This window comes from Dreissena polymorpha, chromosome 4, assembly GCF_020536995.1.
Source record: "Dreissena polymorpha isolate Duluth1 chromosome 4, UMN_Dpol_1.0, whole genome shotgun sequence".
Taxonomy (NCBI): domain Eukaryota; kingdom Metazoa; phylum Mollusca; class Bivalvia; order Myida; family Dreissenidae; genus Dreissena; species Dreissena polymorpha.
This window is the reverse complement of record NC_068358.1, coordinates 64,310,926-64,329,787: the sequence shown is the minus strand read 5'-3', so window position 1 is coordinate 64,329,787 and position 18,862 is coordinate 64,310,926. Positions and strand designations below refer to the sequence as shown.

Sequence of the window (18,862 nt, the reverse complement as noted above, 5' to 3'; positions counted from 1 at the left end):
CACAGTAGTGCCGAGTCCCCGCCGAAATGTGTTTGCTTTTAGGACAACATTTGTTTTAGAGAGTAGAATGATATTTGTAAAACATGGCACCTGTGTCATCTTTTTATATTTCAATGATCAATTAGTCATATAGTGTTGGAGTTATGCTGTAGAGAATAAAATATATGGAAATGAAAGAAAGGGGGGTAATTAAAAAGAAGACTATAAACAGTTACTGTTCTTGATCACCGTATTTTTCCTTCAACTCATCTTTTCATTTTACATTGAATACTTCAGTGTTCAAATTAAAATATTATTGTAAAATTAGATATAGGAAGATATTAAAAAAAATGAAAAGCTAAAATATTTACTATAAAATTAAATTCAATATAATTTAAAATTATAAATAAATAAAATATAAATAACAAAAAATAAACAAATAAAGGGAGATAACTAAAAAAACTACGGCCGAAAGAGTTATGGTTCATGTTCACACTCCTCCTAGTTGCCATCTGTTTATATTTCTAGTTTCAAGTAAATCCCTTCAGTAGATTTAGAGTTATGCTCCGGACAAAAAATTACTTTGAAATTAAATAAAGGGAGCTAATTCAAAAACTAAGGTAGATAGAGTTATGGTTATTAGTCACTGCACTTCTCCTACTTGCCATCTGTTTATATTTCAAGTTTCAAGTAAATCCCTTCAGTAGATTTAGAGTTATGCTCCGGACAAAAATTTACGTTGAAATTAAATAAAGGTAGATAATTCAAAAACTAAGGTAGATAGAGTTAACGTTCTTTGTCACTGCACTTCTCCGTCTTGCCATCTGTTATATTTAAGTTTTAAGTTAATTCCTTCAGTAGATTGAGAGTTATGCTCCGGACAAAAATTTACTTTGAAATTGTTTTAAGGGAGATAATTAAAAAAACTAAGGTAGATAGAGTTATGGTTCTTTGTCACTGCACTTCTCCTAGTTGCCATCTGTTTATTTTCTAAGGTTAAAGTAAATCCATTGAATATATTTGGAGTTATGCTCTGGACAAAGTTGTGGACGGACGGTCAGACGGACGGGACCAATTACTATATCCCCTCCGAACTTTTTGTCAGCGGTGATAATAAACATTATGTTATGTAAGGATTATGGATGTTGCAAAAGACATCAATGTAGTGTTTATTGCATTAGAGAAAAAGGCACAATAAACATGTATAGGTAAAACGATGGTGTAATCAGCTTTTTAAAAAGTATGCAACACGAAACTGATGTAAATGAATGAGTAACAAAAAAGTCTAAAGGAACTGTACTGTGACATTAAACATAAGTATTTACTGAAGGTAATTGTAAAGATTTATGTGCATAATGTTGGAAATTAATAATAGATGAAATACAAGTAAGTCATGGTGGAAATGAATATGACAACACATTTGCGATGTGTAAGTGAAAAACATATGCACAATCAAAATAAGCATTGCAAGCGTACACAAAAAATGTAATATTGAGGAACACTTTCAAATTAATCATAGCAAATATATGTACATGATGTAAAGGCTGTATAGCGTATAAAAACATGTATGATAGAGATATTTTGATAACAATCTTCAAATGTAAAACATGTAAATAAACATGAACATGGGATTTATGTAAAGAATGCATGTTCAATATGTTTTGAAAAACATGGCAGACACGAAAAGTTTTTTTATATTATATAATTAATTTATGATAGATACGCAATGTGAAAACAGACAAAAACGATTTCAGGGTGGCATCGAAAAATCAATACGCGAGCAGGACGTGCCGATCTAGGCTTCTACATGCTCGTCCCCCGTCTACGACGTTATGCAGCGACAGTGGACTTGACGATTCGTCTAGTGTCGAAGCACGCGCTTGCCCGTGTGCATAGAAGGAAATTCAAGAAAATCTACGGAAAACTAATCGACACCTGGGACGATTATGAAGACGATGAAATCACCACAACACAACTACCGAGGAGATGCAGCCACATCGCAGGCCTTGGGTCCGATTAAACACATGACCCAATCCAAGACGAAGACGTCTAAAAAGGAACATAGACATATAACAGACAGAAGTCTTACTGTACTGTTTGTTGTGTACATAATATATGAAATGATTTCTGTGTCTGTAGTATTATTGAGTGGAGTTGTATTTTAATGTATTGTGTAATATTGTGTTGTATTTGATTATGTCTTTATGTTTTATTTGTAAATATTTATGTTTGGTGTAAGATTGTTTGCAAATAAATGGATGAGTTTGTGAAATGTAAATATATGAGAATATTATATTATACCGTTTATTGAGTAGAGTTGTATTTTAATGTATTGTGTAATATTGTGTTGTATTTGGTTGTTCTTTTGTTTTATTTGTAAATATTTATGTTTGGTGTAAGATTGTTTGCAAATAAATACATGTGTGGTAAAAATGTAAATATATTAGTATATTACTATATACCGTTTATTGAGTAGAGTTGTATTTTAATGTTTTGTGTTATATTGTGTTGTATTTGAATCAATGGATTTTTGTGAATCATAATCAAAATGGTGTTATGTAATTTAATGGCATGTGTATACTTATATTTTAAATACTTTCAATGTATTTGCATGTATTTAATTAATGCACAGAACAAGCAACTATGACTATGTTGTTTTAACATGGAAGAAAGATGTCAATCAAAGGTGCTCAAGTTTCCCGGTATAATTCACACCTATATATTACTATTGTGACGAACCCTCTACCCGTTTTCTACAGTAATTTCAGTGTGACGAAATAATACAAAAATCACTGTAAATATTGGATGCATATTATTTGAACAGAAATATGAATATATTGTAAATTACATGTAAATTACAATAAATTAAAAACTGTCATGATTAAAAACATCTATTATTTTCCAAATCCAAAAGGCACAGACTGTAAAATATAAAACAAACAAAAAACACACTGGAAGCGAAAGTTAAATATGGTATATGTGATTGTACAAAAAGTTGTGTATTTACAACAATGTGTACTTTTTGCACTTGAATGTCAAGTTAAATTTTGTGTATTTACAAATATTTAATGATCGATACGTTAACAAGAAAATGTATGAATTTTGATAATCCTGAGAATGATTAAAATGGAGGCTTTTATGCGGGACCATGCAGCGTTGAAATTTCAGCATTGTAAAACAGTGATCATTACCGGATTACCTGGACCTACATAAGGTTTGTTTGATACTTCAAAAACATGTGACGAATGCTCATCCAGTGTGCGTCTTGTCCTTGATTGCATGGCCGGCGCAACTCACGCAAATGAAAAATGGGATTGGCATGATACCTTGATAATATTCGTCGTTCTCTAGTCAAATACATGTTGTCCGGGCAACGAGCAAACAGTATGCATTGAAAATACGTCCACTGCACCTTGTTGAACTTGGAATTCGCCCGGCTAGAGACGCAATGTATCCTTGGAGACGACGTCCGAATCCTTTTCATAGAAAGATGATCGCTACTCGCTTTGGTCGCGCGGGGTAAAAATAACGACGGATCGACAGCATGTGGTTTTTTCATTCCCTTTAGAATAATCCACGAGGCGGCATTATTTCACTTCAAAGCGATTCTGAATTCACGTTGAAACAAGCTCTATTTCCCAAAATAAACCAAAGATTCATTGTGGCTTTTACAAATATGTAGTTGCGACAAGCTTGTAAATTGACTGCGTTAACGGCGCATCAAAAGTGCGAACTACGTGAATAACTAGTCAAACACGATGAATGCATGCAGGCATAATTCACAAAACCACATAAATCGTTTTAAAATAAATATATGCGAGTCAAATGTTAGGTCAAAACGCATCGGCCTAAAGGCGATATTGCGAATTTTTCAAAGTTTCATGTAACAAATGCTTTTGTTTTGTTATCTCAAACTCGTCTGTATTGTCTGCGATAAAAATAATCGTTTCAGCCATACTATACTATACTTATTGATTCTCAAAATGTATTATAGGTAACATTCGCGCACCGAAAGTCCTGAGAGAAAGGTAACATTTTGATAATGCACTGATGGGTGGATTCATTATGCATATAATTTATAAAAAACAATGTAAATAATATATTTTGCTTTTTATGCTCCCGGATCGAATGATGGGGTATATTGATTTTGGCCTGTCTGTCTGTCTGTCATTGTATGTGTGTGTCTGTCTGTCCCAAAACTTTACATTGCTCATAACTTTTGCAATATTGAAAAAATAGCAACTTGATATTTGACATGCACGTGTATCTCATACAGCTGTACAGTTTGAGGGATGAAAGGTCAAGGCCATCATTCAAGGTCAAAGATCAAATATATGGCTTCAAAGCGCAGTAGGGGGCACTATGTTTCACAAACACAACTCTTTTTATTTAAAATATGTCAGCAATAAGAAAAAAAAACCTTTATGGCAGATCTGCTTTCATGTATACTCCAATGCAATCATCTGTTTTCGAATCTGATACACTTTTTCAAAGCGTGAGCTAACAGATTTAATGGCCGCACTAGGATCTGTATAATGGTCATTAACTACGGAACATGTACTTTCATCTCATCTCAAATAATCTTCGCATGTGGTCTCGTCTAAGGCATAATTAAGCCGCCAACCAGTTTCCTCTAGGCGTCTCGCTTCTGAGTTTTTCCTCCTGTCTCCTCGTCAGTGTTACGTAAGTTGAATTGTAACACAGAACAAAGAGTACACAATATACAGTAAGGCGGAAAATCTTTTACAACGTTGAATTATTAGTCCATGATGAAACATTATGTTTAATATGGCATCTGTACAAATGAAAAACATAGGGGAAATTTATTTGAATGGGTACTGGGGAAAAATATACTATAGTTTTTCAAAGATTCAACTGCATATTTAAGGCGGACAAGACTTTGATATTATACCCAATTTCGCTATGTTCCTGCTTGTAGTATGTTGAAAGCTTTTTTGATCCGTTAAATAGTTCATAAAGTGCATGAAGTATATTCTACAAAATCTTAACAAAGGTATCAAACATTTATAAAATATTTACTAATTCTTTCGGAGATACGGTTTTGTTTACTTTGCTATAAATGAACACATTCTGAATGAAGTCATATTTTCAATACAAATCATTCTTTGCGATATATATGCAAGATCCTTTATTAAGACATAGAGAATGCTTTTAAATACATTACATTGAATATAAGAATAAACGATAGCGGTATAACTCGTATAAGCAATAAACTACGTCGTATATGCCTGTTTCTATTTTAAGGGTAGCAACTGTATTAACAAGACGACTGTCAGCATTTCGAGTTATTCATCGTCACTCAATTCATCGTACTCAGACGAGTAATCTGAATCATTGTTGTCATTGCGTCCCTCCTCGCTATATTCATTTACTTTTATTTCGTCTTGTTCAGCATCGGTTTTCTTAGCCGCCTTTACTTCCAACTTAAATTTATTCGACGTTGAAACAGTGTTTATTAAGGCAAAGAAAACAAATATTAATAAGGGAGGTGCTATAACTCAAATTTGCAAGGCTGTACATTGTCTGCTGAATACTAAAAGCTCAAGGAAAACAGTGTACATGTTATTTTAACTATAAATTTAGATGAATTAAATGTACCTTGATGGTTTTATGGTAATCCAAATCCACATAACAATCAGAACGAATAATCACGTTGTATGTGAAAATCCCAACCTTCGAAGGAGCTTTTAATTGCATTTTTATCTGAAAAAGTGCTGTATAGTGAATACGCAAAACAAACCAAGAATAAGAAGATTGCACACACGACAAGAACATAAATGAAAATGAATTTAACAATAATTGAACATTTTGGAGTTGTTTCCCTTTGAGGGAGGACGTGTTATTTTTGGACAGAGCAAAAAAATAAATAAAACATAGTAAAGTGAATATTTTCACTGGATTAAAGTGGTATTTGTGAAAAATGGAAGTTTTCTTGTAACGAGGTAATACGACTTCATTTAAAATTGAAAAACAACTACAATGTAAAAACTTTTTATAGTGCACATGGTCACGCTATGCTTCAAAAGAGGATGTCGCCATATTGAATGTGTACATTTTGACATATGTGTAAACTGACAATAATACACACGCCTGCACAACAAGATCAAAATATGTATACTTCTCAAAAGAAAATAGTAAATGGCGGATAAGCGAAAGCACATTAGTACAAGCGGGAGTGAGTTAGAGTCAAGTATAAGTGAAGTAGTGGTAGAAAAACAAAAGAAGAAAAAAGGTAAAATAGTCGCATCAAAAGGAAAAACGATCCCTGAAACACAGGGTGAAAGTATGGAGAGCCAAATTCAAGATTTGAAAGTCGAACTGAAATTGATGAGCGATAAGTTGACATCGTTTATAGATAAAAACGACTCATTTACAAAGGAATTGGTAACTAAAATTACAACACAGGTTAAAGCAGAAATAGTTAAGCCATTTGAAAAGAGAATTGAAATTCTAGAAGCAAAGTTGTTCGAAAAAGAGCTCGACAGTGACAAATTAAATAGGAAAATTGAAAGCCTTGAAAATGATCTGAAGAAAGCAAAGGAAAGTGAACAACATGACAAAACATGCATAATTAGGGTCATGGAAAAACAATCAGGTAAACTCAACGAGCTTGAGCAGTATGGAAGACGGAATAATATCCGGATAGCAGGGTTAGCCGAAGCGAGCAATACTAACAATAACAATAAAACGACAAGTGAAACGGCAGAAGACACTAGCAAGGCAATAATAAAATTTCTAAATGAGAAGATCGAGGGGCTTAATCTTTGCATAAACGATATTGACATAGCACATCGACTAGGCAAGAGAGATACCAATAGTAAACCAAGAGCAGCAATTGTGAAATTCGTGTCCAGGTACAAGAGAGATCAAGTGATGAAAAATAGAAGGTGCCTGAAAGGTTCTGGCATCTTTCTAAATGACGACCTAACAAAGCTGAACCAAGCTGTTTTGATGTCAATAAAACGTAAACTGAACCAAGAACGAAATGAAACAGCTTGGTCCTGGGAAGGGAAATTGTACGTGAAAACAGCAAGTGGTACAATTACCCAAGTACGATTTGACGAGTACAGCAAATGGACAGGGCCAGAATGGAACACCATACTCAAACAGTTTAACAATTCATAATATGTGTGCACTCTATCTTTCATCGAACAGTATACGCATAAGCGTTTTTCACGAGGAAACGATGCTTGAAACCATGCACTGGTGATTTTTGTTAAAGGGATATGTTGAATCATAATTTTGTCACATTTATAAGACATCAAGCTCTCCTAAAAATAGAAAATAATAGTTAACGAATTATTTGTATATTGACATACAGTAGTTTTTTTGTGTTTTTCAGCTTATAAAAACAAAGTTCGTTTATCAATGCATAAAAGCGTTCGTTAACTGTATTATAAATACATAATTACAGTTTAACTATATGCGTTTGTGTGAATTTTAAATACGATTTTGGATAGCTATATACAATCTAATGAATTATTTGTATACTGCAAAAGGCTAGTTGTTTTCATTCTATATCAAAAAATAAGTTTTTTTTATTAATGCAAAAAATTATAAAGCGGCAAAAAGGTATTATTTGTAAAATATGTAATAAGATGTTCAAGTAGACCGATTTTATATGAATGCACCTATAACAATTAGAATGATAAAATATATGCATGCATTTTTGTAATATATAGCAAGTGGTCCGAATGCTAATCTAATAGATTTTTTTCGCTTTTTCGCTCCATTAGATAAGCTGATAATCGGATAGTTATGCAACAGGACATGTGTTTAATTTGTCAATTAGGATAGCAATCGATACAAACTTTTGATATGCTTATTGTGTCCAAAATAAGGCTAATCTAATGTGTTTTCGCCTTTTTAGCTTCATTAGATTAACCGATTATTGGATAATATTGTGACAAGTAAACGTCCTAAAAATCAATTATAGATACATAATTGTAGTGATGCTATATACATTTGGTATCCTTGATTAACTCTTTTCAAGGTAACCACTTACATGTAGAAAAACGTTATCATCTTGGATGTAGTTGCATGAAGACACAATCATATTGTTCAGCGATGCATAATGTATTGATACAGACAGTCCAGGCGTGGATAAATTTTATCAAATTGTAAAACATCAAAATTGCAAAAGAATACATTCTAGATCACCCTCGAAGTTATAGTGTGTCTTTTATTTAGTGGTGATAATGATTTTGACCATAATGTTGTTGTTTTTCTTGGTGTTATTGTACTGTATACGAATATATATGTGTTTAGTTTTTGTAAGACAAACAAATTTACTCTCACAAGTGCAAACGCACGCACGCACACACGCACGCACACACGCACGCACGCACGCGCGCACGCACGCACACACACACACACACACACACACGCACTAAGACACACACACACACACACACGCACGCACGCACGCACGCACACACACACACACACGCGCACACGCACACACACCCTCACACACACACACACACACACACAATCACTCCGATTGATTAGCTAATTATCCGATATTTATGCTACAGGATACGTGTTTAACTTGTTGAATAGTATGCATTTACTATAGATCTAATGCAGATTTGTACCAAGTTGTTAAAAATGTAAACAGATAAATGATAAGATGGCAAAAGATTAAACTGGTAGTATGCTATTTGTACCCAAAATAAGACTAGTCCAATGTGTTATTAATCATTTAAACTGCATAAGATTAACCGATTATCGGATATTATTGCAAACTTTCTATAAATCAATTATAGATAATATTTATAGTTTCGTTACATATATTTAAGTGAATTTAACTACGATTTGTTGACATCTTTGATTAACTTAATCTTTTAAAGTAACCACTAACATATGGCAAAACGATATCATCTTGGATGCAGTTGCATGAAGACACAGTTATAGTGTTCAACGGGGCATAATAATTGATACATACGGTTCTTACGTGGAGAACTTTTACCAAATTGTGAAGCCTCAAAATTGAAAAAGAATGTATCCTAGATTACCCCCGATGCTATCGTTTTTTTCAGTGGTGATAATGATTTTGATCATAGTGTTGTTGTTTTTCTTGGTGTTATTGTACTGTATACGAACATGTATGTAATTAGTCTTCTTTAGAGAAAAACAAATCGGCTCGCACAAGTGCAAATACAAACCCACACGCGCACACACGCACGCGCATACACGCACGCACGCACGCGCATACACCAAACACACACACATTCACACACAATACCGCGTGCGCACACGCACGAACGAATGCACGTACGCTTTTCTGGAATTTTTATACGTTTGCATCCATAGATAGACATCCATATAAGTTGAGCTTAATGACTTATAGAAAAGAAAAAATGACAAAAGTAACAAACCACGCAAAAGAAATAATACACTCACATTGAACATGAAGTATATATGTGTATGTGTATATATGTATATGTATATGTATATATATACATATTTACACTCATGAGCTAATTATATTCCTTTTTTTATAAATATTTCATTTATACAAAAACTAACGACCACGCACTATTTTTTTATTATACATGTTATTCATGTCTTTAAACTCGTTTTTAACACAACACTCTCATCTTAATAGGCAAGATCCATTATACATTATCCATTATTTCTTTTTACTTCTTCTTTCTATGGAATATTCATCTGTTTGTATCCCTAATTTTTGTTTTCTATTTTTGCTCGTATGTGTAAACATCTTATGTCTTATAATAGAGACTAACTGGATATGTTTAAAAAAAGAAACTAACTGGACAAGCACACACAAACTATCATTAACATCACCCTCCACCTTTTTAAATGATTAAATTATGTACTTTAAATGCTAAAGGGCTAAACAACAAAGACAAACGCATTAAAATCTTCAAATGGTTAGACGACAAAAAATATAGTATATGCCTATTACAAGAAAGTCACTTGACACATACTTTAGCACAAACCTTAAAAGATGAATGGGACGGAGAAATTTATCTCAGTGGAGAACATACAAATAAACAAGGCATTGCCTTTCTGATAAAAAATAATATAGGTGTCACAGTCGATAACTTTAAGGAAATAATAATTGGCAGACAAGCAAGTATAGATATCAAAATACACGAAACACAAATAACATTAATCAACGTCTACGGCCCTAACATAGACGATTGCACATTTTACGAAACATTACAATCCTTTATAATCAATAACCAAGATAAAAATATTATAATCGGTGGTGATTTCAATACTGTCCTGAACCCATTATTAGATAAAAAGAATGGAAACCTTTATACTCATACTAAAAATAGAAACATTTTAAACAACATAATTGAAAACTACAATATGATAGATATCTGGCGTACAATATACCCAAACGAAAGCAAATTCACCTGGCACTCAAACACAAAACCAACAATATTTTGTAGATTAGACTATTTTTTAATATCTGAATCACTTTGCAACATAATTGACACATGTAACATAAAACCAGGGTTTATGACTGACCACTCTCTAGTTGAACTTAAACTGCACAATATACAACCTGAAAGAGGCCCAGGATACTTTAAAATTAACAACAGCATCTTATTAGATACACAATATCAAACACAAATAAAACAGGAAATATTAAATACAGTTCAAAATAATAAAGATGCAAACCCAAACACCTTATGGGAAGTAATTAAAGGAAATATACGTAACACAACAATTAGATACACATCATTTAAACAAAAAGAAACACACAAACTTGAAAATGAAACCATCAAAACCATTGAAACACTTGAAAAACAATTGCATCAAACAAACACAAATGATACCACCGACATTGAAAATGAAATAACTTTAAAAAAGCAAATATTAGATGGAATTTATCATACACATCTCAATGGAATAATACTAAGAGCGCGTGCACAGCATGTTGAACACAATGAAAAAAATACAAAATATTTCGCAAACATTGAAAAACGTAGAAGTGAACAAAAAACTGTACACAAATTAGTAGTCAATGGCAAAGATATAACAAACAGAACTCAAATACTAGAAGAACAACGTTTATTTTTCGAAACCCTCTATAAACGAAAAAATGTTGAAAATAACACCCTTTTTAAAAGTACACATCACGCTTTAAACCAGGAGGAAAAACAATTGTGCGACGGATTGCTTAATGAATATGAATGTGGATTAGCTCTAAAAGAAATGCAAAATAACAAAAGCCCAGGATCTGATGGCATCACAATCGAATTTTATAAAATATTCTGGAATGATATAAAAGCACATCTAATTAATTCACTTAACTATTCATTTAACAACGAAAACTTAACTACGCTACAAAAACAAGGTATTATATCACTTATTCCAAAACCCGGAAAAAACTTAGAATCCTTAGCAAACTGGCGCCCGATTAGTTTACTAAACAATGATTATAAAATTGCAACTAAAAGTATAGCAAACAGAATAAAAAAAATATTACCATCAATCATTTCAAAATCTCAATCTGGTTTCATAAAAGGACGTTACATTGGTGAAAACGTTCGTCTTATCCAAGAATGCATAAACTATTTCAACAATTCAAATAATCCTGGTCTAATATTCTTTGCAGACTTTGAAAAGGCATTCGATTCGCTTGATCATTCATTTATGTTCTCTTGCTTAGAAAATATGAACTTTGGTGAAAGTCTCATTCAATGGGTCAAACTGTTCTATACCGATATTAACAGTATAATTATTAATAATGGCTTCTTTTCGAACAGTTTTAACATCGAACGAGGGGTTCGACAAGGATGTCCACTCTCATCATCGCTATTTATTATTTGCATCGAGTATCTATCACATCACATCCAATCAAATAAACACATAAAAGGCATATCACTAGAACCTGACGAAGAAATCAAACAATCCCTATTTGCTGACGATGCAACTTATTTTTTAAATGACAATTACGATTCTTTCCATAACCTAATAGAGTCGCTAACCCTTTACGGAATGACATCGGGTCTTAAACTAAACAAAAGTAAATGTACTGTGCTTCGAGTAGGTAAATTAAAACAAAGTAATGTTCAATATAAAAAAGAAATGAAATTTAATTGGACATCCGATGAAGCCACAACGTTAGGAATTACTTTCACAAATAATGAAAAGGATACAGTTCTTAAAAACATACTACCTAAATTACAGAATTTTAAAAACTGCTTAAAATCATGGCATCATCGTAAACTTACACTAATCGGAAAAAACACAGTATTGAAAACGTTTGCACTTCCTAAATTGATATATGTTTTAACAGTCCTCCCAAATCCACCAAATAATGTTATTAACGATATAAAATCAGCAATATTTAACTTCATATGGGACGGTAAACCTGATAAAATAAAAAGAACTCAGTTAATTCAATCTGTAGAAAATGGAGGTATTCAATTAACGAACATTGACTCATTCTTGAATGCAATCAAATGCAGCTGGGTTAAAAGATACCTAGATAATACCAATACGAGTAAATGGAAATTATTCTACCAGAAAATCCTAAAAAAATATGGTGACTCCTTAATCTTTGAATGTAACATCAGCAATACTATCTTACATGACATTGCAAACGAAAACATATTTCTATCTGATGTTCTATCAGCGTGGAGTGATGTCACTCATAACTTAGAAACCCAAACTAGCAGTAAAACAATTCTATGGAACAATAAAGACATAACTTCAAACAATAAGACGCTTTTCTATAAAGACTGGTTTGAACGAAGCATTAAATATGTCGACCAATTATATGACTACAGAATTAAGGATTTCTACTCTTTTGATAATATATGCTACATATACGGAATACCTTCAAATAATTTTCTGAAGTACTACACACTAATCAAAAGTATACCCATACATATTAAATCTGAAATCAATACAAATAATACACCATGTACTCAAACAACATTTGTAGAAAACATACTTGGAAGAAAAAACAAAACAAATAAAATATTTTACACACTACAAATTAAAAACCCTACAGAAAACTCCAAAATCCAAAATAAATGGCAAGTCCTTTTTGAAGAAAATGAACTTAATTGGAAACACATATTTACCATGCCATATAAAGCAACTATTGAAAGCACACTGAGAAATTTTCAATATAAATACATCCATAGAATTATAGCTACAAATAAATATCTCTTTAAATGCAAATTATCTAACTCAAATCTGTGTGACTTCTGCTTTGAAAACATTGAAACTATAGAACATCTTTTTTGGGAGTGCAAACACATCCAGCCTATTTGGAATCAATTAATATCTTTTCTTGAACAACAACAACTTAACGTTAAACTATCTTTCTTAAATGTAAGTTTCGGAATTAACTCATTGAAATCAATAGACTGTAATAATATTGTGAATTTTATGGTTATATTGATGAAATATTTTATCTTAAACATGAAGTACAAAAAACAAGTACCAAATTTTAATTGCTTTGTCCATAGTCTTAAACTAAAAATCCAGATTGAGAAAGAAATAGCCCTCAGTAATGACACATTACAAATCTTTGAACAAAAATGGAATCGGATTAAATTCTCATAATGTTTTGTCCACTTATATACATTTTACCCTAATGTTAGTTTATCTCTCTAAAATAGTTTTGTTTATTTATTTTTTTTAATTTTTATTTTTTAATCTGACAAGATCATTGTGAATATAAAACAAAAAACACAAGTCCAGTATGCTTTCTTCCGACTTTATACAACTCATCATTTTTCATAACTATTACTCTGTTGTGCTTTTCTTTTCTCTCTAAAAAAAAAATAAATATATATTAGCATATCTTGTAAAACATGTCTGAACTTTATTGCTTTGTATATCACTATATTGTATGATCATATACATGTTTACATTGTATGTATGATATTGAATAAAAAAAAAAAAAAAAAAATAATTGAAAATGCTTATTGAATAACCATCCACTCCATCTCTTCAAACCGTTTTGATAATTTTAAAATGGTAGTACATGTAACAGACGTGGGATGTGTTCTTTTATAACATAACAAGTATATTTATAAGTATATTGAAATATTTTATTTTTTTAGCGTTGGTTTCGGGCTTTATTATATTTTAAAATATATGTACAAATGTGTCAGTTGTAATTCTCGTTGCATGTAACTTTAATATGTCCGAGTTCAATAAAAAAAAACACTAACAATTGAATAGCACAATCATTTGGGTTTATTGAAATCTTACTTATATAAAAAACTTAGTATGTAGATTGGTATTGTTTCCATTGTTTCCATTAATGCAAGTCGATTTTTTTTGCAAAACATTTAAGTTATCATCAGTGCATTTTTACCATATGTCACTTCAAACAACTAAATTAAACATATCGTTTTACTTGTTATATTGCCGTGCAAGCTCTAACTTTGGTTCTTTTTTGTGTCCCTTATATTAGCGATTTGGGGGTACGCCTTGAAGTTTCCAAAAAATGCTTTAACAAAGCAATTGGTTTATGTGTTGATCAAATGGTTGACAATCGCAATAACAATACTTTTTCATTTTTTTCAACACGTCACACATGACCCAAGTATACAAAACAACAATATAAACAAACTGTAAAAAATGATTTAACCAGTCACGATGCAGACTAATAAATATCAAAGACAGGAAGTGGGTTTTAGGGAGATTGACTGGATATATCATATACCCCGTTCGTCTTCCTGAAGCCCACTTCCTGTCTAGTCTGTTTATTAGTCCTACTCACAAAGAAAAACCGCCGTTTCCATTATGTTCTGCGTACCTCCTTTTCATCTTGAAGTGACACTATATGCACAGGTGCAGTAATAAACATGTTATTTTTCCAATCTGCAACGTAGAGCCACCATCCTTCCTGCTTCTCCTGGAACATTACGGGCAAATAGTATGTCGATACAAAACCAAGACGCCTTTTCATGGCGTACACTCGCAAATATATAGAACGCATATTGTAACCCTATTTTCAAGTAGCACAAATATTTTATTTGAATTTGATCAGATGTGCTTCATTTACACACGAGAATAACACAGTTCCATACAACGCATTTTAAAATGAAACACTTTCCTTTTTCGTTAGTAAAATTTGAACTAGATTTCTAAAACTCTACCGTTACTTCAATATGTTCTTAACTTTAACTTATCCCAGTGTCTGCACAAATTAAATCATAAACCTAACTGATTTTGTAATATTTATGTTACAATACCAAGGTACTATATTTCGTACTTAAATGGACGGAATGAACTTCGTTATGTTGGTGTGTACTTCAATTGTTCACAGGACAACCACACATAAACCTGTAAACTTGTCGACAGAATGGGTCACTCAAATAATTGCTTACATCTGGAAAGTACGGAGAATGCACTGGGTGACTCTCTCGCTTCGTGTCTAATGAGATTTCTGACTTGATCTCATTCTGGTATGTTTTCCATTCTATCTCGTCAATCTTTTCAATAATTTGTTTGGAAAATAAAAACAGCGACATAAAGTTAATATTTGTTTCATTACACACTTTATATAATCATTTAACGTAGAATTATTCGCATCATTAACTGCATTCAGTCCATTCGTGTACAGGTAACAATAATACACTAAGATGATGTGTGACAGGGCTTAGTAGGTGTCTGCGCATAGACGTGACAGGTTTGATCTTTTAGGTGATGGTCATGTAGAGATAACATTTTTCTAAGATCTTTACGAAACTAAGTCAGAATATATAATTTGAAATTTCTGGTCAGATTTGTAAATAACTTTGTCCGAATATGAAACACGTGTAAAATGTTATACGGACTTATCGGAATTAGAATGGAAGAAAAAACAAGAACTAAAACGCCTGTTTCCTCTTGGTGCCTGATTTCAACCACTGCCATATAATTTGTTGTAATCAAATTGAGGCTTAGTAAAAAACTAGGACAGATGAATTCCAAATAAGGTCTCGAAAATATTCCGTTCGATATTGGATTATTATCCCCTAAAAACGACCATTGTTTCCATTAAACTTCTTATTGCTTCGGCGATGTGTATACAGTATAGACAAACTTCAGAAATAGCAGATAGAACAATTATAGTCCGATTACGTCAGACTGAGCTGGTACGGTGGTATATTAACTTTAATTTATTAGATTGGATGTATCTGGTATCATCTATGCGACGTAAGTGTGCACGTTCACCTCATACATGTAACCCTGTCGAAATCCGTCACATCTCTGCGGCGACACGTCTATGCGGCATCCGAAACTGGACTCAAAGTTCGTGCAGTAAATTTATTTGGACATATTCATCATCATCATCATCATCAACATAATCTCAATCCTCACTATCAATATCATCATCAGAAGCAGCAACAGCATATTCATATTCATCATCATATTAGATTTTTTTTCATTTTTCCCACCATTATTATAACAATAACTGTGCCAGTCTTTAAAAATCTTTTTATAGTACATTTTACCAACCGTTTCCTTATTGTCTCCTCGTCTTCTGAGTCTGTGTCTTTCTCGAGACCTTGCTCCTTACCGGTCTATCCACATAAAACAATTGTTGAATTAAGCATGACAGATACAGAACTATTCAGTATTTATTGGAATATGTAAACTTATGGTAAGAGCTTTGTCACGTACAAACCATAATTCTCCTACCGGGCTTATGTTGTCGGAGTAAAAACAGAATATCTATTATTTTCATAAACTGCTTTTTAGTATTATTTAGTTATTGAAAGATCCAGTTGTTGCTGTCAATTATTTCTGTACTTATAGCATAAAATGTAAATAGTAAAAATCCATCTTTATGTAGAAATCTCATTAACAGCTACGTAGGCTTTAACTCAATGTGACCCAAACCAAAACCAAAAGCAGTAATCGATATAAGATCTAAATAATGTTCTTTATAATTAATTATTTTTCTTCACCTTATTAAGTATTGGGAAACAGCGATTCAATCGTCATATTTACTGAAACTCAATATATTTTGCTATAGATGAAAATATAGCAAATATTAATTTCGACAATTAAAATACATAGTTTTGGACCGTATAATCCCCATCAAGGAAAATCTATATAAATTGAACGAATAAAACTCCATTAGCTCCTTATTTTGCCAGTAGGTAGAAACATACAGGAGTATCAGCGATTTCATTTGAACGCTAAAGCTTATCATGAACTTTCTTAATATATGCATAAAATAAATCAGTACCGAATCATTATATTATTTTATTAATAATTCATAAAGTAATTAAATCATACAATAAAAAAAATGCATTACGTGCAGAAATAAACATATTCTACCACTTTAAATGAACTTGTTAGCGTTTAGTTCTTCATACCTCATGGCTGTATTTCTCTTTCGGTAGCTCGTTCTTTTGTGTCTTTGCTCTCTCGCCATGCCCTTCAACTGCCTTGGCCTTATTGGATGCTGTTTTTTTCTATCCTTTCTTACTTGGACTCGTTTGCCAGCCTTTTATGTTTTGTTCAATGTTTGTAACATCGGAAGCCTGTTAATATATCATATCATTAAAACGTTCTTTTTTTGCGTACGATCGAATAGTTTGTAAAAAGACATATTGTTTTCTTCCATCATCACGTGAATGCTTCAAGACGTGTATTAAAATACGAGTAAATGATTATTCGTTTAGTGTCAATCGTGCCATAATTGGTAAAATACAATGGCTTTCAAATTCAATTCAACATTTGTACGCATGAATTAAAAATATAGTCCTTGATTAATAACTGATATAATACATTGATCACTTTTCTTAAGCATGTACATGTACTATAATTGACTACTTAATATTCAAAGCTTAGAATAGTTATTCTATAAATACAATGTCAACACTAATACAATTAATATGCTAGTTTAAGTTTGAAATACAAGAACAATTAATTATATCGGTAAAACGGTTACATTTCGTTTCCATGGGGCACTTTTACTGTCAATATCTCCAGTTTTTCAGCCCATGCAGGGACATCGCGTTCATCTATCATGTTTTTTCGTCCCATGCTAACAGTTACCGTCACGGTGCCTCCGACAGTAATTGTACTGTCTTCATCACCCTTCACTGAAAAATGTTATGGAACTAGCGCATAAGGTCTTTGTTGTTAAAGTTTGTTCCCGAAATAATATGTTTGAGTAATTATTATAGTATGTGTGACTCAGTTTAGACTGACTGCACATTCTTTAAATTGTGGTTACCGACCAATTAGGACATTAAGTGGGCGAAAATGTGTGATTTCGGCAAAATGGCATTCAATTTAATAACACCATGTTGGCAAACATAATAAATAAAGAGAACCACGAGGAATACTGAAATCCCTGCAAAAATAAGTCGTCACTCGAAAGTCATTTATTTAACGAAAGTGTGAAATAGTGCACACACTCAACAGGAGAATACAAACAACAACACAAAACAAATTCAGAGCTTACATTATTTTCACTGGGTTAATTCCGTTGCTACGTTCAATGCACAATTTTGGGGTAGAAAACCGGTGAAATAAACAACAACAATATAATGACAATTAACAAAACGGCGTCTGTTATTCAAACCATTACCTACACATGTCGCAGACATAGTAACAAAAGGCATGAGCGCATAGACATTCATAATAACATTGTTTTGGCCTTCGTTAAGATCCTTTAGCAGGGAGCGTCTTTTGTCTGTATCCAAATAACAAAGTCTCGGATAGACTGAAAATTGATATAACATAAAAAATTATAACATTATTGGTGGTGCGAACCAGTCGTTTTGTGTGGCTCTTCTTATTGCAAGTATTACATAATGCAAATCAATAAATGCTTATGTCATGTTGTTATTTTGCGCAGGTATCTTAAACTATTAAACACCAAACAATATATGTCAAGATAACAAAT

General features: G+C 32.3%; 1 long non-coding RNA gene across 1 annotated transcript; it reads right to left on the bottom strand.

Annotated features, from left to right (window-relative positions):
* Positions 1-16,451: 16,451 nt before the first annotated feature.
* Positions 16,452-18,012, bottom strand: LOC127876324 (uncharacterized). The gene is made up of 3 exons (XR_008047798.1): positions 17,900-18,012; positions 17,322-17,489; positions 16,452-16,520 (listed from the first exon to the last, which is right to left on the bottom strand). It is a non-coding gene; the product is annotated as an uncharacterized LOC127876324 (long non-coding RNA).
* Between the last annotated feature and the right edge of the window lie 850 nt (positions 18,013-18,862).